Source organism: Podarcis bocagei (genome assembly GCF_964188305.1).
Source record: "Podarcis bocagei genome assembly, chromosome: W".
Lineage (NCBI taxonomy): Eukaryota > Metazoa > Chordata > Lepidosauria > Squamata > Lacertidae > Podarcis > Podarcis bocagei.
This window is the reverse complement of record NC_138131.1, coordinates 78818341-78833970: the sequence shown is the minus strand read 5'-3', so window position 1 is coordinate 78833970 and position 15630 is coordinate 78818341. Positions and strand designations below refer to the sequence as shown.

The 15630-nt window shown below is 50.3% G+C and overlaps 1 pseudogene across 1 annotated transcript in view; it reads right to left on the bottom strand.

Annotated features, from left to right (window-relative positions):
* Nucleotides 1-15630, bottom strand: part of LOC308578215 — a 49884-nt pseudogene that overhangs the window by 29578 nt on the left and 4676 nt on the right. Inside the window, exon 2 of the transcript in view lies at nucleotides 6990-7106. The product of the transcript in view is annotated as an uncharacterized misc_RNA (transcript). The remainder of the gene's footprint in view (nucleotides 1-6989; nucleotides 7107-15630) is intronic.

The following is a 15630-nucleotide window of genomic DNA, read 5'->3' as shown; positions in this document are numbered from 1 at the left end:
TCCACCAAAAGAAAAATCCGCAGCAATGGCACCATCCTGTTTCTGAACAGCTTATCTCTGAACAATTGACTTTCGGCCACATTGAACCATCTTCATCCCACTGGCTCCAGCAGACAAGGAACAGTTTGCTTTTACATTGCCAGTATATCACGATTCGCAACGTTATCAGTGGATTGTCCTCAAGGCATGCGGAACTCCCCTACACTTTGTCAACATTTTGTGGGTGAAGCATTGAAACCTTTCCACATGCGCCACCTAGAGGTGCTGCACACGAGCTGCACCTGGCCGTATTTGCTACATCGTTGCCAACAGGAATTTTATATGCTCAGGCGGAACAAGAAGAAGACTATCTGCATTATAGAATGGTTACATCTACCACATACCCCACCGAAGAACATTTATTCAGTAATTGAATCCACATCAGACATTGTTATCAAAGGACGTTCACGTGCAAATTGCTTTAGCTGATTTTATAGGTGTCATCATTTTTAACCCTCCAAAGGATGACCGTTTGACATTTCTGACACAGGTCACCTATGTTTGGCTACCCCCTTGTCTCTCACACCTCTCCCCTCTGCACTAACCCTCTTCATGGATAGAACAAGAAGTAGGGGGGTGGTGACATGGGAGGAGGGAGGAAAATGGAAATGTTTATATACCCCTCCACAGTCTTCTGCCCAGTGAGCTGAGCTAGCAGCTGTGATTCTTGCCTTTCAATCCTTTCCTACTCAACCTTTCAATCTTATTGTGGATACTCAGTATGTATATCGCCTTTTTGCTAGTTTACCAATATCTTATATAACTCCTTCCTTGGATTCTGACTTGTTTTCCTTGTTTCTTGGCCTGCAGGCCTTACTTCAGCACAGAGAGTTATCTTATTATGTTGCACATCTTCGCTCCCACACATCACACCCAGGGTATTTAGCAGAGGGCAATGCAAGAGCAGATGTGGCTCTGAGGGACATTTCTACCTTTTCTCTCTTTTCTGACCCTATACTAGGTCATAACACCTTTCACCTTCCTGCGAAAGCATTGGCAAAGCATTTTTCTATTCCTTTGGCCCAAGCAAGGGATATAGTTTCCCAATGTGCTTCTTGTTCTAAATCTCAGCTGGCCATTCCTTTTGATGCTGTCAATCCTAGGGGCACGTCTGCATTGGCGTGTTGGCAGATGGATGTCACACACACACCTGTGTTGGCTCCACTCTCCAAGGTTCACCTCACGGTGGACACCCACTCTGGATTCATATGGGCTACGCCCATGAGGGGGGAAACAGCTCGGCATGTCATTCAGCACACTATCCGCTGTTTCTCAGTCATGGGTAAACCTGCGCGTATCAAAACTGATAATGGTCCAGCATATATTTCTAAAACATTTTCGGAATTTTGTATGTTGTGGAATGTGAAATTAACTCATGGCATACCCTTTAACTCCACAGGTCAAGCTATAGTGGAAAGAGCACACCTGACGTTCAAAACACTATTGCTTAAACAGCTTGGCGGCCGAAGCATACCAACGGCAGATATCCCTTCGGCTGTTCACCAAGTTCTTTTTGTACTTAACCATCTTTTATATCCACATAATAGGACCCATACTCCCGCGGAATTGCATTTTAGGAAGGAGGAGGCACTCCCCCGCCCCTTGGTGGTGTACCGACGCTTGCCTGATCCCGCGTGGCATGGACCTGTTCCGCTGATCACGTGGGGACGAGGGTACGCGGCAGTGGACGTCGAGGACAAGCCTTTGTGGGTTCCAGCTCGATGCGTGCGGCCATGGCGAGTCCCTTCAACTACAGAAGTGCCTTCCTAACCATTTGCCTTGCCATCTTTTGCTGCATCATTATACAAGGATGAGAAGCAGACGACACAATCCAGTTGCAGCCACCATATTTCACCTTATCGGCTGGCAAGCAGCTGTCGCCTGAATCCTACTCTGGCTGGCAGTATCCACGGCTCAGCCACTCTCGAACTATAAGAACAGCATTGTTGAATAAGACTTTTAGGGGAGAAAATTATCATAAGATATGGAGGAATAATATTTTTGTACAAGATATGATTAAGTTTACCAGTTTATTGCATGCTTCTAAATGTTGGTTATGTATGCACATGCCGCCCTTTGCCAGTCATTCAGGCATAATGCTTCATGGCGTGCCTGTCAATGGATCTTTTCAATTTACTGATATTATATCCCCTAAGCAAACTTTTTGGCCTCCAGTACAATTGACCCTCCATGAGCCTGCCCCCATTTGTTTTCAAATTAAAGAGGGGAAAGAATCATGGGGCATATATCCAAACTGTCAATATACATTGAAATTCATGTTTAATAGCTCTTGTTCTCTTACAGGAACATACAGTGACCAATCTCAGTGCTTTAGAAGCGATAGCAGTGCATGGCTAAAAACTAGGAAAGAAACCTACCATGCAAATTGGAGTCTGAATTCTTCTATCCCTGGCTTAGCAAATGCCACAGATGAGCAATTTCATATCAGTTCCTTATTTACTGAAGCCTTTAATTGGTCCCAACAGAGTAGTAATATCAGCTATTTACTCCAAAGAGAGTTATGGTTGCTTTGTGGCGAAAAAGCATACAAAGCCATTCCTCGAAACCTCACAGGCACATGTACATTGGGTCTCGTGGTTCCGTTGTTGTATAAGGTTGATAAGTTACCATCTTCTCTTAGACTACGAAATCGTCGGGAGGTAAATTCACCCATAAATCAATATATCGGTACCCAGGTCTCTCGGGCCTTGCTGCCCTCGGTGGGTGCAGCAATGAACTATAGGGACCTCCATCGGCTAGCAAATTGGACTGAAGGATTATTCAATGATACCATAAAAGCTTTGAAGGAACTCAACCAGGAGGTGTCTGCAATGAGAGAAGTGGTTTTACAGAATCGTTATACTTTGAATGTGATTTTAGCTTCAAAAGGAGGAGTTTGTGCGCTTGTTCATTCTCACTGTTGCATGTTTATTCCTGATAATAATGTCAGCATATCTGCGACAATCGACCATATGGAAACCATGGTAGCCCACAATCCGTTTGCCCCCCCTCCTTCCGTTGATCCATGGGCATGGTTATATTCTTGGCTTCCGGATGGAAGTTGGCTTCGACATTTATTGATTTTAGTGATCATTATAGTAGTTATTTGCATTATTTTGTGTTGCTGTATACAATGTATTCCTTCTTTAATTTCTGTATGTACTGCATGGTTCTCCAGTCCGCGGCCCGCTTCCGGTCTCACAAGAGTCGCCTATCGCGCTCGATATAACCGTATTGGTACTGACATATATGACTCTGATTAAATAAATAAAGAAAGAGGGCATGTGGGAGCCAGGAAGTCATGGAAAAGGCTTGTAGTGCCACCTGGTGCCTTGCTGACCTCGGTGACCAGCACTCTGAGCTTACAATGTATTAGAATGTATTGACCCTATAAGGAGTTAGGTTCTCCCCTCTGGGCACTGTAACCCTATATGGTTTGTGGGTGGGTTAAAGCTTGACCGGATGAGGTAACGTGAGACATTGGAATGCTGCCATGCGGCTGGAGAGAACAAAGGATAATAAAATCGGAGGAGAGAGAGGAAGGAGCTTTTTTGCCCTCCGTCCATGGAGACATTTGCCTTTGTGTGTGTTTTTTCTTTGCCTTGCACCCCAAAATGACGGCTGGTTTCCGTCAACTGGTTCCCACATTTAATATAAACCCGGCCACCTTGCCAAATTCCATCTCCACATTTAAACTCTTTAAAGGATCTTCTATCGTTATTACCAGGTCATCAGCAAAGGCTTTAACTTTATATTCGTTTTGACCTACTGTCACCCCTTTTATTAATTCATTTCGTCTAATTGCACTCAAGAGGACTTCCAGAACCATTATGAATAACAGTGGCGAGAGAGGACAACCCTGTCTTATACCCTTCCATATCTTCACTTCTTCTGTTATTACATTATTCACAATCAATTTAGCTCTTTGCTCTGTATAAATCGCCCTTATTCCATTATAGAAATCGTTCCCCACTTCCATAAATTCTAAATTTTTTAACACAAATTCCCATGATATACAGTGGTGCCTCGCAAGACGAATGCCTCGCAAGACGGAAAACCCGCTAGACGAAAGGGTTTTCCGTTTTGGAGGCGCTTCGCAAAACGAATTTCCCTATGGGCTTCCTTCGCAAGACGAAAGCCCATAGGGAAATCTCCGGGACAGCGGGGAAGCGCAGCACGTCTTCCCCACTGTCCTCGGACCTCCTCCGAAGGCTGGCGGTGGTGTGGAGACCTCCTCCCGCCGCCAGCCTTTGGAAGGCTGCTCTGAAGCCTGGCGGTGGGGTGGAGAAACCTCCTCCCGCCGCCAGGCTTCGGAAGGATGCTCCGAAGCCTGGCGGCGGGAGGAGGTCTCTCTGCCCCACCGCCAGCCTTCAGAAGGCTGCTCCGAAGCCTGGCGGCGGGAGAAGGTCTCTCCGCCCCACCGCCAGCCTTCAGAAGGCTGCTCCGAAGCCTGGCGGTGGGGCGGAGAGACCTCCTCCCGCCGCCAGGCTTCGGAAGGCTCTCCGAAGGCTGGCGGTGGGGCGGAGAGACCTTCTCCCCGCGCCAGCCTTCGGGTGGCTGTCCTGAAGACTTGCGGTGGGAGGAGGGTTTTCCTTCCCACCGCCAACATTCAGAATGCTGTTCTGAATGTTGGCGGTGGGGAGGAAAAACCCTCCTCCCACCGCAAGCCCCGGGAACAGAGGAGAAGCGCTGCGCCCCTTCCCCTCTGTTCCCGTATCTGTCCTGAAGGCTTGCGGTGGGGAGAAAAGCCCTTCTCCGCACCGCCAGCCTTGAAAGCGGTTTCCATAGGAACGCATTAATTGATTTTCAATGCATTCCTATGGGAAACGGTGCTTCGCAAGACGAAAAACTCGCAAGAAGAAAAAACTTGCGGAATGAATTAATTTCGTCTTGCGAGGCACCACTGTATTATCAAATGCCTTCTCCGCATCTACAAACATTAGTATAGCTTGTTTCTCATTCCTAGCAGACAGATATTACAAAACATTTATTATATTTCTCACATTATGTTTCATCTGCCTGCCTGGAAGAAACCCTGCTTGATCATCGTGAATAAATTCTCTCAATACCTTTTTTAATCTTTTTGCTAATATTCCAGCAAAAATCTTATAGTCTGTGTTTAACAATGAGATCGTGTGTTAAATCAGAATCTTGCTTGGGAATAAGTATGATGAAGGCTTCTTTCCAAGTTTCCAGAATATCTTTTTCCTTCAAAATATTATTCATAACTTCTTTCAGTGGTACCGTCAGGGTGTGCCTCAATTCTTTGTAATAACTGGCTGTAAATCCATCTGGTCCTGGAGCCTTTCCTTTTTTCAATTCTTTTATGACCTCTATTATTTCCTCATTCTCAATTGGGGCATTCAGTCTGTCTTTCTTTTCTGTCGGGATCTTTTGCACCTTTTTTTCTTTTAAATATCTTTCTATTCTCTTCAAATTGTTCTTTTCTCTGTTGCTGTACAAATGATTATAAAAGTCCAAGAATCCTTTTCTAATGCCTTTCGGGTTCTCAATCTCTTCTCCATCCACAATAATTTTGTTGATTATGTTTTGTTCCTTTCTTTTCTTAATTTGCCACGTGAGCCATTTACCTGACTTATTGGCATTGTCCATAAAATATTCCATCAACTTCTTTTGCGCCTCTTGTATGATTTTTTGATCACCCAAGAGGTAATCGTTAATTCTCCATCTAAATGATCTTTCTTCATAACCTTTAATTTCCAATTTTATTGGACTGTGGTCTGAAATTACTCTTGGCTGAATTTCAATTTGCCGAATTCTTGGAGTTAGTTCATTCGAGACCCAAATTTGATCTATTCTTGACATTGACTGATTTGGTTCCGAATAAAATGTAAACTGTTTCTCCAGTGGATGTCTAAGTCTCCAAACATCAATTAGATTACAGTTTTTCGTCATTGAAAAGAAAGTCTTGGGTAGTTTTCCTTCTTTGCTAACCTGAAATTGTTCTTAACCTGAACTTTAGCTAATGGGGCCTCCTGCTACCATTGAGCCGCCAGAGCACGATTTCTGTTCTCATCCTGAAGCAAAGTTCTTAACCTGAAGCACGATTTCTGGGTTAGCGGAGTGTATAACCTGAAGTCTATGTAAAACGAGGTACCACTGTATATATTTAAAAATTGCATCCAATTTTGACAGTGTTATTACAAACCACTTCATTCAGCCCTGCAACATCTTGCGAAGCAGCGATATACTAATATGCATCTGTTATTATGTGACATTGGTCAAGGCTTTCTGGGAAATAATATATGATGAATTTAAAGAAAATGTTTGAAAATACATTTGTCAAAAAAGCCAGAAGCCTTCTCACTAGGTATAAGACTTCTTATGTCTGCAACGACGGCAGCAAGAATGCAACTAGCCCAATGGGGCTTAAATTGGATTGTTATGAATGAAAAAAATTAGTAAAAAAATATTTCAAAAGAGAATGCTACTTGCCCAATTAATGGGGCTTAGATCAGGTTATTCATGAAAGAAATGATAAAAAAATATTTAAAAGAAGAGAGAATGCTACTAGCCCAATTAATGTGGCTTATATTTGATTGTTATTAATAAAAAAATTAATAAAAAATAATTTAAAAAGAGAATGTCACTAGCCCAATTAATGGGGCTCATATGGGATTGTTATTAATGAAAAAATTAATGAAAAAATAATTTACAAAGAGAATGCCACTTGCCCAATTAATAGGGCTTAAATCAGATTGCTATGAATGAAAATAATAAATTCTTTAAAAGAAGAAGAGAGAACGCTACTAACCCAATTAATGGGGCTTCTAATGGATTGTGATTAATGAAAAATTAATAAAACATTATTTAACAGAAGAAGAGAGAACGCTACTAGCCCAATTAATGGGGCTTATATTGGATTGTTATCATTATCATTATTTTTCCAGGCCTTCCCATCTAGAGCCCAGAAACTCTGTAACAGTTACCTTCTCAAAGTGATGAATCGCCAGCCAGATTTCCCCTTGCGCATTGAACACACAGCCGAGGTTACTCCATGCCACAGCAAAGTTGGGTTGGGTCTCGATGGCTTTCAGGTAGCAGGCCTTGGGAGGGTCGAGAGGTAGGTAGGTACAGGGGGAAGGGGGTATTTGCACAAAAGAAAAGCAAGAGAAAAGTCCCAGTTAGCAGAGGCTTGACAACCATATGTCAGGAGTGCTCTGATGGTGTTTCCTGCTTGGCAGAGGGTTGGACTCGATGGCCCTTGTGGTCTATTCCAGCTGTATGATTCTATGATTCTACTTTAAATTTAACCATTACAGGTGGGGTTTTTTAAAAAAATTAATCCTGCTAATGTATTAACCTGTGTGCACTGCTTTTGTCAATATGCAATAAACGTTTCCCATTCTTTTTTATATTAAAACTGGAGGCATTTTTTCAGCTGCAATGGGCCTCCGGTGTCCTGTTAGTACCATTAGTTGGTACCATTTCTCGTACAGTTGATATTCCTTGCATAGATAGATTAGATCAGTGTTTCCCAACCGGTGTTCCGCGGCACACTAGTGTGCCGCGAGAGATTGCCTGGTGTGCCGTGGGAGGGAGGCGGGCGAGTCGGGCGGCGAGAGGCGGGGCGGCGGCGGCGAGGATCCGCGTCGAGCCGGGGGCGGCTCCGCGGTGGTGGTGCCGAGGTTTCTCTCTCCATTCTCCCCTCACACACACACATAGGAAATAACACAGGATCAGCTGACAGGACCCGGCCAATGGGGCGGCGGTGGGGCAGCGCGCGCAAAAGGGAGGAGCGCGAGACAGCGGACAAGGAGGTGGCCGGCATGTCCGGGCAGCAGCAGCAACAGCAGCAGCAACTCCCGGCGACTGCTCCTCAAGCCCCGGGCAACCCTACTCCCTCACCGGCCTCGGCCGCCCTCCTGCTCCACCGCCGCCGCCTCCCCCGCCGCCGCCGGCTACCTCGGCCCCGCCGCCGCTCCCTCCTCCGCCCGCTATCGCCGCCACCACCACAACAGCCGCCGCCGCCTCAGCTGGGCCCATGCCTGCCGGGAGCGGCGGCGGCAGCAGCAGCAGCAGCAGCGCCCCGGCGCCCTTCCCTCACGGCGGCGACCCGGCCCTGCAGTGGCGTAGCGTGGGGGGTGCAGGGGGGGCCGGCCGCACTGGGCGCAACATCTGCGGGGGGCGCACTCGCAGCTCTCTGCCCCTCCCGAGGTACTATTTCTGGGTTAGCGGAGTCTGTAACCTGAAGCGTATGTAACCCGAGGTACCACTGTACTTCCAAGTCAGCGTGCAAGGGATTGCAGGACCGGCGGACTTGGCGGTGGGGGTGGTTGCTGGAGCCTTGTCTGTCCTTTCAGCCCCGCACCCACCGCAGACCCCTTCCTATGCCACTGGTAGCTAGGCGAGGCGGGGGGCACTGGGCGCCACACCTCGGTGCCTGCAGCGTGCCTGAGCCATGCGTCTGCGGGCGAACTGCCCGCAAGCTCTGCTCTGGCCTCTGCCCACCGCCTCAGCCTCCCTACAGCTGAGGGGGAGGCTGCAGCGAGGCTCCACGCAGCGCGCCCTGCCATGGCTCGCCCCCATGGCACTCGCCCCTGGCTGCAGGACGCGCGCGCCGCCCCGGGCCCCTGAGCGGCTAGCTGCGCCGCTGCGCTGAGCGCAAGGAATACGTCCTCTCCGAGTTCGGCGTCCTCTTCGTGGGCAGCGCGAACCGCATCTCCAGCTTCGGGTGGAACTTTGGCCAGGTAGGGGGAAGCCTTTGGGCGGGGGGGGGGGCTGGAGACCGGGGTGGGGAGGGGTTAGGAGAGACGCTACCGGCCCCGTCCAGAAATGCCCAGAGCAACTGGAGCTCAGCTACACGCACACATGCGCCCTCCAAATCCCGTTTCCCACCCCTTTCTCAAAAGAAGAGAGAAAAAATGGGTCCTGGGTGTGAAACCAAAGGACCTTTCCAGCTCCTCCTCAATTCCAGGTGTGGATGGCAATGCCTCGTGTCTCCTCCCCCGCGACCAGAGCACACTTCCTAGGCTGGTTGGACGGTCCCTGGGGGTCTTCGGGTTGCCACATTTTGAAGAGCAAAAAACAGGACACATTTGTCGACTTCTGCTTTTAGCTATGGATCAGTGGCCTAGCGTGGGGGGTGCAGGGGGGGCCGGCCACACCGGGCGCAACATCTGGGGGTTAGTGTTAGGGGGCGCAAATCCACGGGTTAGGGGGCGCAAATTACTTGCATTGTCCCGGGTGCTGACAACCCACGCTACGCCACTGCGGCCCTGAACGAGCAGGAGAAGGAGCTCAAGTGACGCTGCGCGCTGACGTCACGGGGCTGTAATGGTGGTGTGCCTCGAGATTTTTTTCATCAAACAAGTGTGCCTTTGCCCAAAAAAGGTTGGGAAACACTGGATTAGATAGATGATAGATAGTTAGATTAGATTAGATTAGATTAGATTAGATAGATAGATTAGGTAGGTAGATTAGATAGATACATATATAAGAAAGGTTGGTAGATGGATAGATAGATTAGTTAGATTGATTGATTGAGTAGGTAGATAGATTCAGGCATGGCCAAACCTGGCCCTCCAGCTGTTTTGGGACTACAACTCACATTGTCCCTGACCACTGGTCCTGTTAGGTAGGGATGATGGGGGTTGGAGGACCAAGTTGGGCCACACCTGGATTAGATGGTAGGTAGGTAGATAGATTTGATAGATAGGGTAGGTAGATAGATAGATAGATAGATAGATAGATAGATAGATAGATAGATAAGATAGGTAGGCAAGTAGATAGATAATAAGATAAAGTCGGTAGATCGATAAGGTAGGAAGGTAGGTAGGAGGCAGCCTAGGTCAAAGTTGACCCACTTATTTAAAAGTAACCATGCTGTTATACAGTGGTACCTCTGGATGCGAACGGGATCCGTTCCGGGGCCCCGTTCGCATCCTGAAGCGAACATGCTCGGGTCACAATTTGCTGCTTCCGTAGATGCGTGTGGCATCATTTTGAGTGTCTGCACGTGCGCAAGCTGCAGAACCCGGAAGTAACGGGCTCTGTTACTTCTAGGTCGCCACGGAGCACAACCCGAAAATGCTTAACCCGCAGCTACTTCAACCTGAGGTATGACTGTATTAGTAACAAAAATCTATTATCTTAAATATTTTCAGGCGGTGACCCTGGACCCCAACTTCCTGGATGCTTACATTAATCTGGGGAACGTCTTGAAGGAGGCGCGTATATTTGACAGGTAAGCAAATAGGCATAGAGCTTATATTCTCTTTTTTATATAAATGTTTTTTATTGGTTTTGCGTATAATCACATTACGTCTTATATTCTCAGTTTAGTGGTTGCACCCATACCCAAACTAACTCCCATTGATGCCTAGAGGGTTGATTTTATTTAAAGCAAATTGATTTAAATCCCAAATCCATAAGACTTGATTTAAATCCCCCTTTTACCGGAAGGTTCAGCCTTGCTGGCATCCTCTTAATATTGACAAACGGAGGCAGGTTTCCTTTTTGGAATCCTAACTTCAGAGTCTTTTCTACAGTTATATCAAAATGATTTGGTTCTGCTATATACAGCCCGATTGTGACGAAATGATGGTGAGTTTTAATAAGTGAACACTTTTTATTTGAACAACTTTTCTGCTGCACTTGATTGGAAGGAGAAAAGAAACATTTCCTTCATAACAATTTAAGCAATTGTCAGGGGTTTAGGAGCAGAGGCACGGGCAAGGGAGGAGACAGAGAGCGAAGGGGAGGAGGCAGAAGAAAAGATGAGTGATGACGACGACCCGAGATCTCCCAGTCTTTCCAGTGAATCAGAGGATTCACAGAAAGGAGCACCAGTGGCCAGGGCAAGGGGGGACTCAGGGGGGAGCAGCTGGAAATCGGGACCAGCGTCACCACCAGGAAGCAGGGAAGAGAAAGGGAGCCAGGGGGGAAGCGCTGGCAGCTCACCACAGGAGGGAGGGCATGAGTCAGGAGTGGCCACGCCTCCATCGGGGAGCGAAGAAACGGTGAAGAGGAAAGTGGAAGGTTGGGCGCGCGCGCCAAGTTCAAATGCAGAGGAAGGCGGCGCAGTAAGCAGCCCCGAAAGGGAACCAGGTCCTAAAGCCCGGCGCAAGGAGGCAGGAGGGTCCGGGTCAGCGTCAGAAGAATCCCGGAAGGAAGAAGCCCCGGGGGGTAGAGGGACCCAGAGGAGGACAGTCAGGCGGAAAAGGTGGAGCAAGGCTAGGATATTAAGTTGGTGCACACGGGGCGGAGACTCAGACGGAGCTTCGCCGATCTAGCTACTAGACGTAGAGTTTGCGCGCAGCAGCGTGAGAATGGAAACTGTAATTCAATAAAGACTTTTACTTAATGATCGCTGGCTAGCGTGATCCTCTGTGAGCTAGGATCTTCAAGCAGCTCTGACAGTAAGCTCCGTCACTTCATTGTGGGCATCTACAGCCTCGAGGAGGGGAGAGAAACAGGTGCCTACTAGCGAGCTCACGAACGGCAGACGACATGACGGCTGAGCAGCAGATAGAGGACCTCAGAAAAGCAGTGGCACAACTGAACGCCGAGGTTCTCGCATCCAGGAAGAGAGAGGAGGAGGCAGCTGCCGCCTGCAGGGATCTCCAGGTCAGGTTAGACGTGCTGACAAAGCAGACACCCCGGCAGGAGGGAATTGGGTTGGCGAGACGGACAGGCGGGCTAGTCTCTCACTTCGATGGGAACCTGCAACAGTATCCCAACTTTAGAGCCGACGTACTGTGCGCACTGCAACTGCTGCATAAAGACTTTAGAGATGAACAAGAGAGAGTGGGGTTCATCATGTCCCATCTGCATGGGGATGCGAAAGCATGGCTACGCAATTTATGGAGAGATAAGGATCCGGCGCTCCAGAATGCGGATGCCTTTATTAAAGCGATGGATGGGTGCTTTTTATCAAGTATTGACGTGGATCTTGCACGGAAGGAGGTGCATGGGCTGAGACAAGGGAGGGCCAGCGTCAGGCAGTATCATGCCCGCTTTTTCGCCTTGGTCAGTGCCCTGGAATGGGACAGAGATTCGGCTCCGGTAAGAGACCTCTTTTGGGAGGGGCTGCACAACTCGATTAAAGATGAGATCGCGAGGGGGGAGAGACCCCGAACCACCCAGGAGGTCGTTCAGAGGGCACTGGCAGTGGGGGTGAGGCTGGAAGGATGTCCGTGGAGCAGGGAAGAAGGGCGTGGAGGGCGCGAACCAGCCGGGGGCCCCTCCTTCCTTCCCAGAGAAGCAGCGCGGGCGCAATCCACGCCTCCGCCAGGAGGAGGAGCCGAACCTATGGAGGTTGGAGGTGCAAGGGCTCAGTCAGCAACCAGAGCCCTAGCACCGGCAGCAGTGAAAGCGAAGCCTCCTAGAGGGAACAGGAAGTGTTACGTCTGTGAGGAACCAGGGCATATGGCAAAAGAGTGTCCCCAGAGGCCCCACAAGCTCACTGCAGCCTCGGCAATGGTGACTGCAGCAACGCAGCAAGCAGGACCACAGCAGGGAAACGACGCAGTCTGGCTGGAGGAAGAGGCTCTGGGGCCCAGCCAGACGTGTTAGTGCCGCAGTCCCCAGAGATTTTACAGCCCGTGAACCCCCTCCCGCCCAAACCAGTAGTGAGGCTCACAGCATCTCTCCAGCTGCCCAATGGAATCACCATAGACGTGCCAATCACCATCGACTCCGGCAGCAATGCGGACTTTATAGGACAGGACTTTGTCGACAGGCACGCTGTACAGTTGCTGCCGGCCACACTGCCCCTGCAGGTTGTCACGGTGGATGGCAGGGAGCTGCTCGGGGGGCAAGTGGTGAAGCAGACGCCACCAATGGTGATGCGACTTGGGAATCACAGAGAAATCATCAGCTTCAACGTCACTCAACTATCTGACACGCCCGTTGTATTGGGCATGAGTTGGCTGGACAAGCACAGCCCAACGATGGCTTGGTACCAGAGGCAGCTGACCTTCGGCTCTTCCTTTTGTGCTGAACACTGCATAGTGCCCAGGCAGGAAGGAGAGGAAGAGGAGTCACAGCTGCTGCTAGGCACGCTGCAAGCGATTCCCCACAAGTACGCTGAATTTTTGGAAGTTTTCTGCGAGAAGGAGGCAGACAGGCTACCCCCTCACAGACCATATGACTGCAAAATTGACCTGCTGCCGGGGGCGGCGCTGCCTAAAGGGAAACTGTATTCCATGTCAGAGGACGAACTGCAAGAACTCAAGGAGTTCATTGATCATAATTTGCAGCGGGGCTTCATCCGGGAGTCCAAGGCAGTGGGGGGCAGTCCCGTATTCTTTGTTAAGAAGCGGGACACGCCCCAAAAGAGACTCGTAGTGGATTACAGGATTTTGAACAGTGTGACTAGGCCATCGGACTTCCCCATGCCCCGAATTGACGACCTCCTCGCGAAGGTACGGAAGGGCAGAGTGTTCACCAAGTTGGACCTGCGGGGGGCGTACAACCTCATTCGCATGCGGGAGGGTGATGAGTGGAAGACAGCCATGTTCACGCCCCTGGGGACCTACGAATATAGAGTTATGCCTTTTGGATTGCAAAATGGCTCCCACGTTTTTCAAGCATTTATGCATCACGTGTTGGCGGGACTGCTCTACAAGACGGGCGTCTGTTTCTTAGATGACATCCTGATCTTTTCGGAGTCGCAGCAGGAGCATGACAAGCACGTCAAGGAAGTGCTGAGCAGGCTAAAGCAACATAGGCTCTACGCCAAGCTGGAGAAGTGCCAATTTGACGTGACGGAGGTGGATTTTCTGGGCTACAAGCTGTCTGACAAGGGGCTCGCCATGGACAGCGCCAAGGTTCGAGCGGTGTTGGATTGGAAGAGCCCGCGCAACCGGAAGGAGGTCCAACGGTTTGTCGGCTTTGCGAACTTCTATCGCAAGTTTATCAAGGGCTTCGCGATGCAGACGGCGGCCATCACTGACACGCTTAGCTCCAAGAAAAAGAAGTTCATTTGGACAGAGCAGGCGGAGCAGTCCTTTCAGGCACTCAAGCGTCTCTTCGCGTCGGAAGAGCAGCTGCTTCATGTCAACCCCAGCAAGCCGATGAGGGTGGAGACAGACGCTTCGGACAGAGCCGTGGGGGCGGTCCTGCTGCAGAAAGACCCGCAGGGGGTGTGGCGACCGGGAGCGTTTTACTCCAGGAAGCTCAGCAAGTCCGAGCAGAACTACACCATATGGGACAGGGAGTTGCTGGCAATTCATGCAGCGTTCAAGGCGTGGAGGCACTTTCTGATCGGCGCCAAGCACACGGTGCAGGTTTGCACGGACCACAAGAATCTAGAGCACTGGCGCACGGCACAGTTCCTGAACCAGAGGCAGATACGTTGGGCTGAGTTCTTTGCGAACTTCGACTTCCGAATAGAGTATGTCCCGGGGGACACCAACATCATGGCAGACGCTCTCTCCCGTAAGCCACAGTATCTGGAGGACGCAACACCAGCGGCCGCCATGCACATCTTCGCACCGACAGTGTGGGCGTGCGCCGCGGCGACCGTGGACCTAGAGGCGGTACGGCGAGCGTTGCAGGGGGACTCCTTCGCACAAGCAAAGATGGCAGAGGTGCAAAGGGGCAAGGCAGCGGCCGACGGTTTCCAGCTAAGAGATGGATTGCTCATCCGTAAAGGGGCCATCTACGTGCCGGGAGACGAACTTCGAGCCAAGGTGCTGCAGCAGCTGCACGACGCGCCCACGGCCGGGCACTTTGGCAAGGAGAAGACGGTGGAATTAGTAGCCAGGGATTTCTGGTGGCCTGGAATGAGAGGGGAGGTCGCAGACTACGTGGCGAGGTGTGACACCTGCCAGAGGGCCAAACCAGTGCACAAACCGCCGGCCGGACTGTTGGAGCCGCTGCAAACTCCGGTAGAACCTTGGGAAAGGGTGGCCCTGGACTTTGTCACGGATCTGCCCAGCTCAAGGGGCAAGACGGCAGTGCTGGTGGTGGTGGACCTGTTTTCCAAGATGGCGCATTTCATTCCGTGTGCTAAGGTGGCCACGGCGGAGCAAACCGCCAAACTGTTCATAGACCACGTGTTCAAGGTTCACGGTCTGCCACGGTCTATTCTGTCCGACCGCGGGCGGCAGTTCATCTCGAACTTCTGGCAGAAGCTGATGGGCTTCCTGAACGTCAAGATCAACCTGGCGTCGGCGAGACACCCGCAGACCAACGGGCAAGCGGAGCGGGTCAATGCCATCATGCAGCAGTACCTGAGATGTTATGCAAATCAACAGCCTGCGACGTGGGTGGATTACCTGCCGCTTGCAGAGTTCGCCTACAACAACACGAAGCACGTATCCACGGGGGTCACGCCGTTCTTCGCCAACAACGGGAGGCACCCCAGAACCTTCCCGGGACTGGAAAGAATGGGGGAGGGGGAGCCGCAGACAGCAGATGCGTTCGCGTCGGAGCTGCAGGAAGTCCACGATCAGCTGAGGCGCCACCTGGAGCTGGCCAAGCACGCATACAAGGTACAAGCAGACAAGCACAGAAGGGTTGGAGAAGAGCTCCACGTGGGAGACTGGGTTTGGTTAGCGGCCCACGCAGTGCCGGCCAGGTCGTTGGCCAAGAAGAAACTAGGGCATAAACAACTGGGGCCCT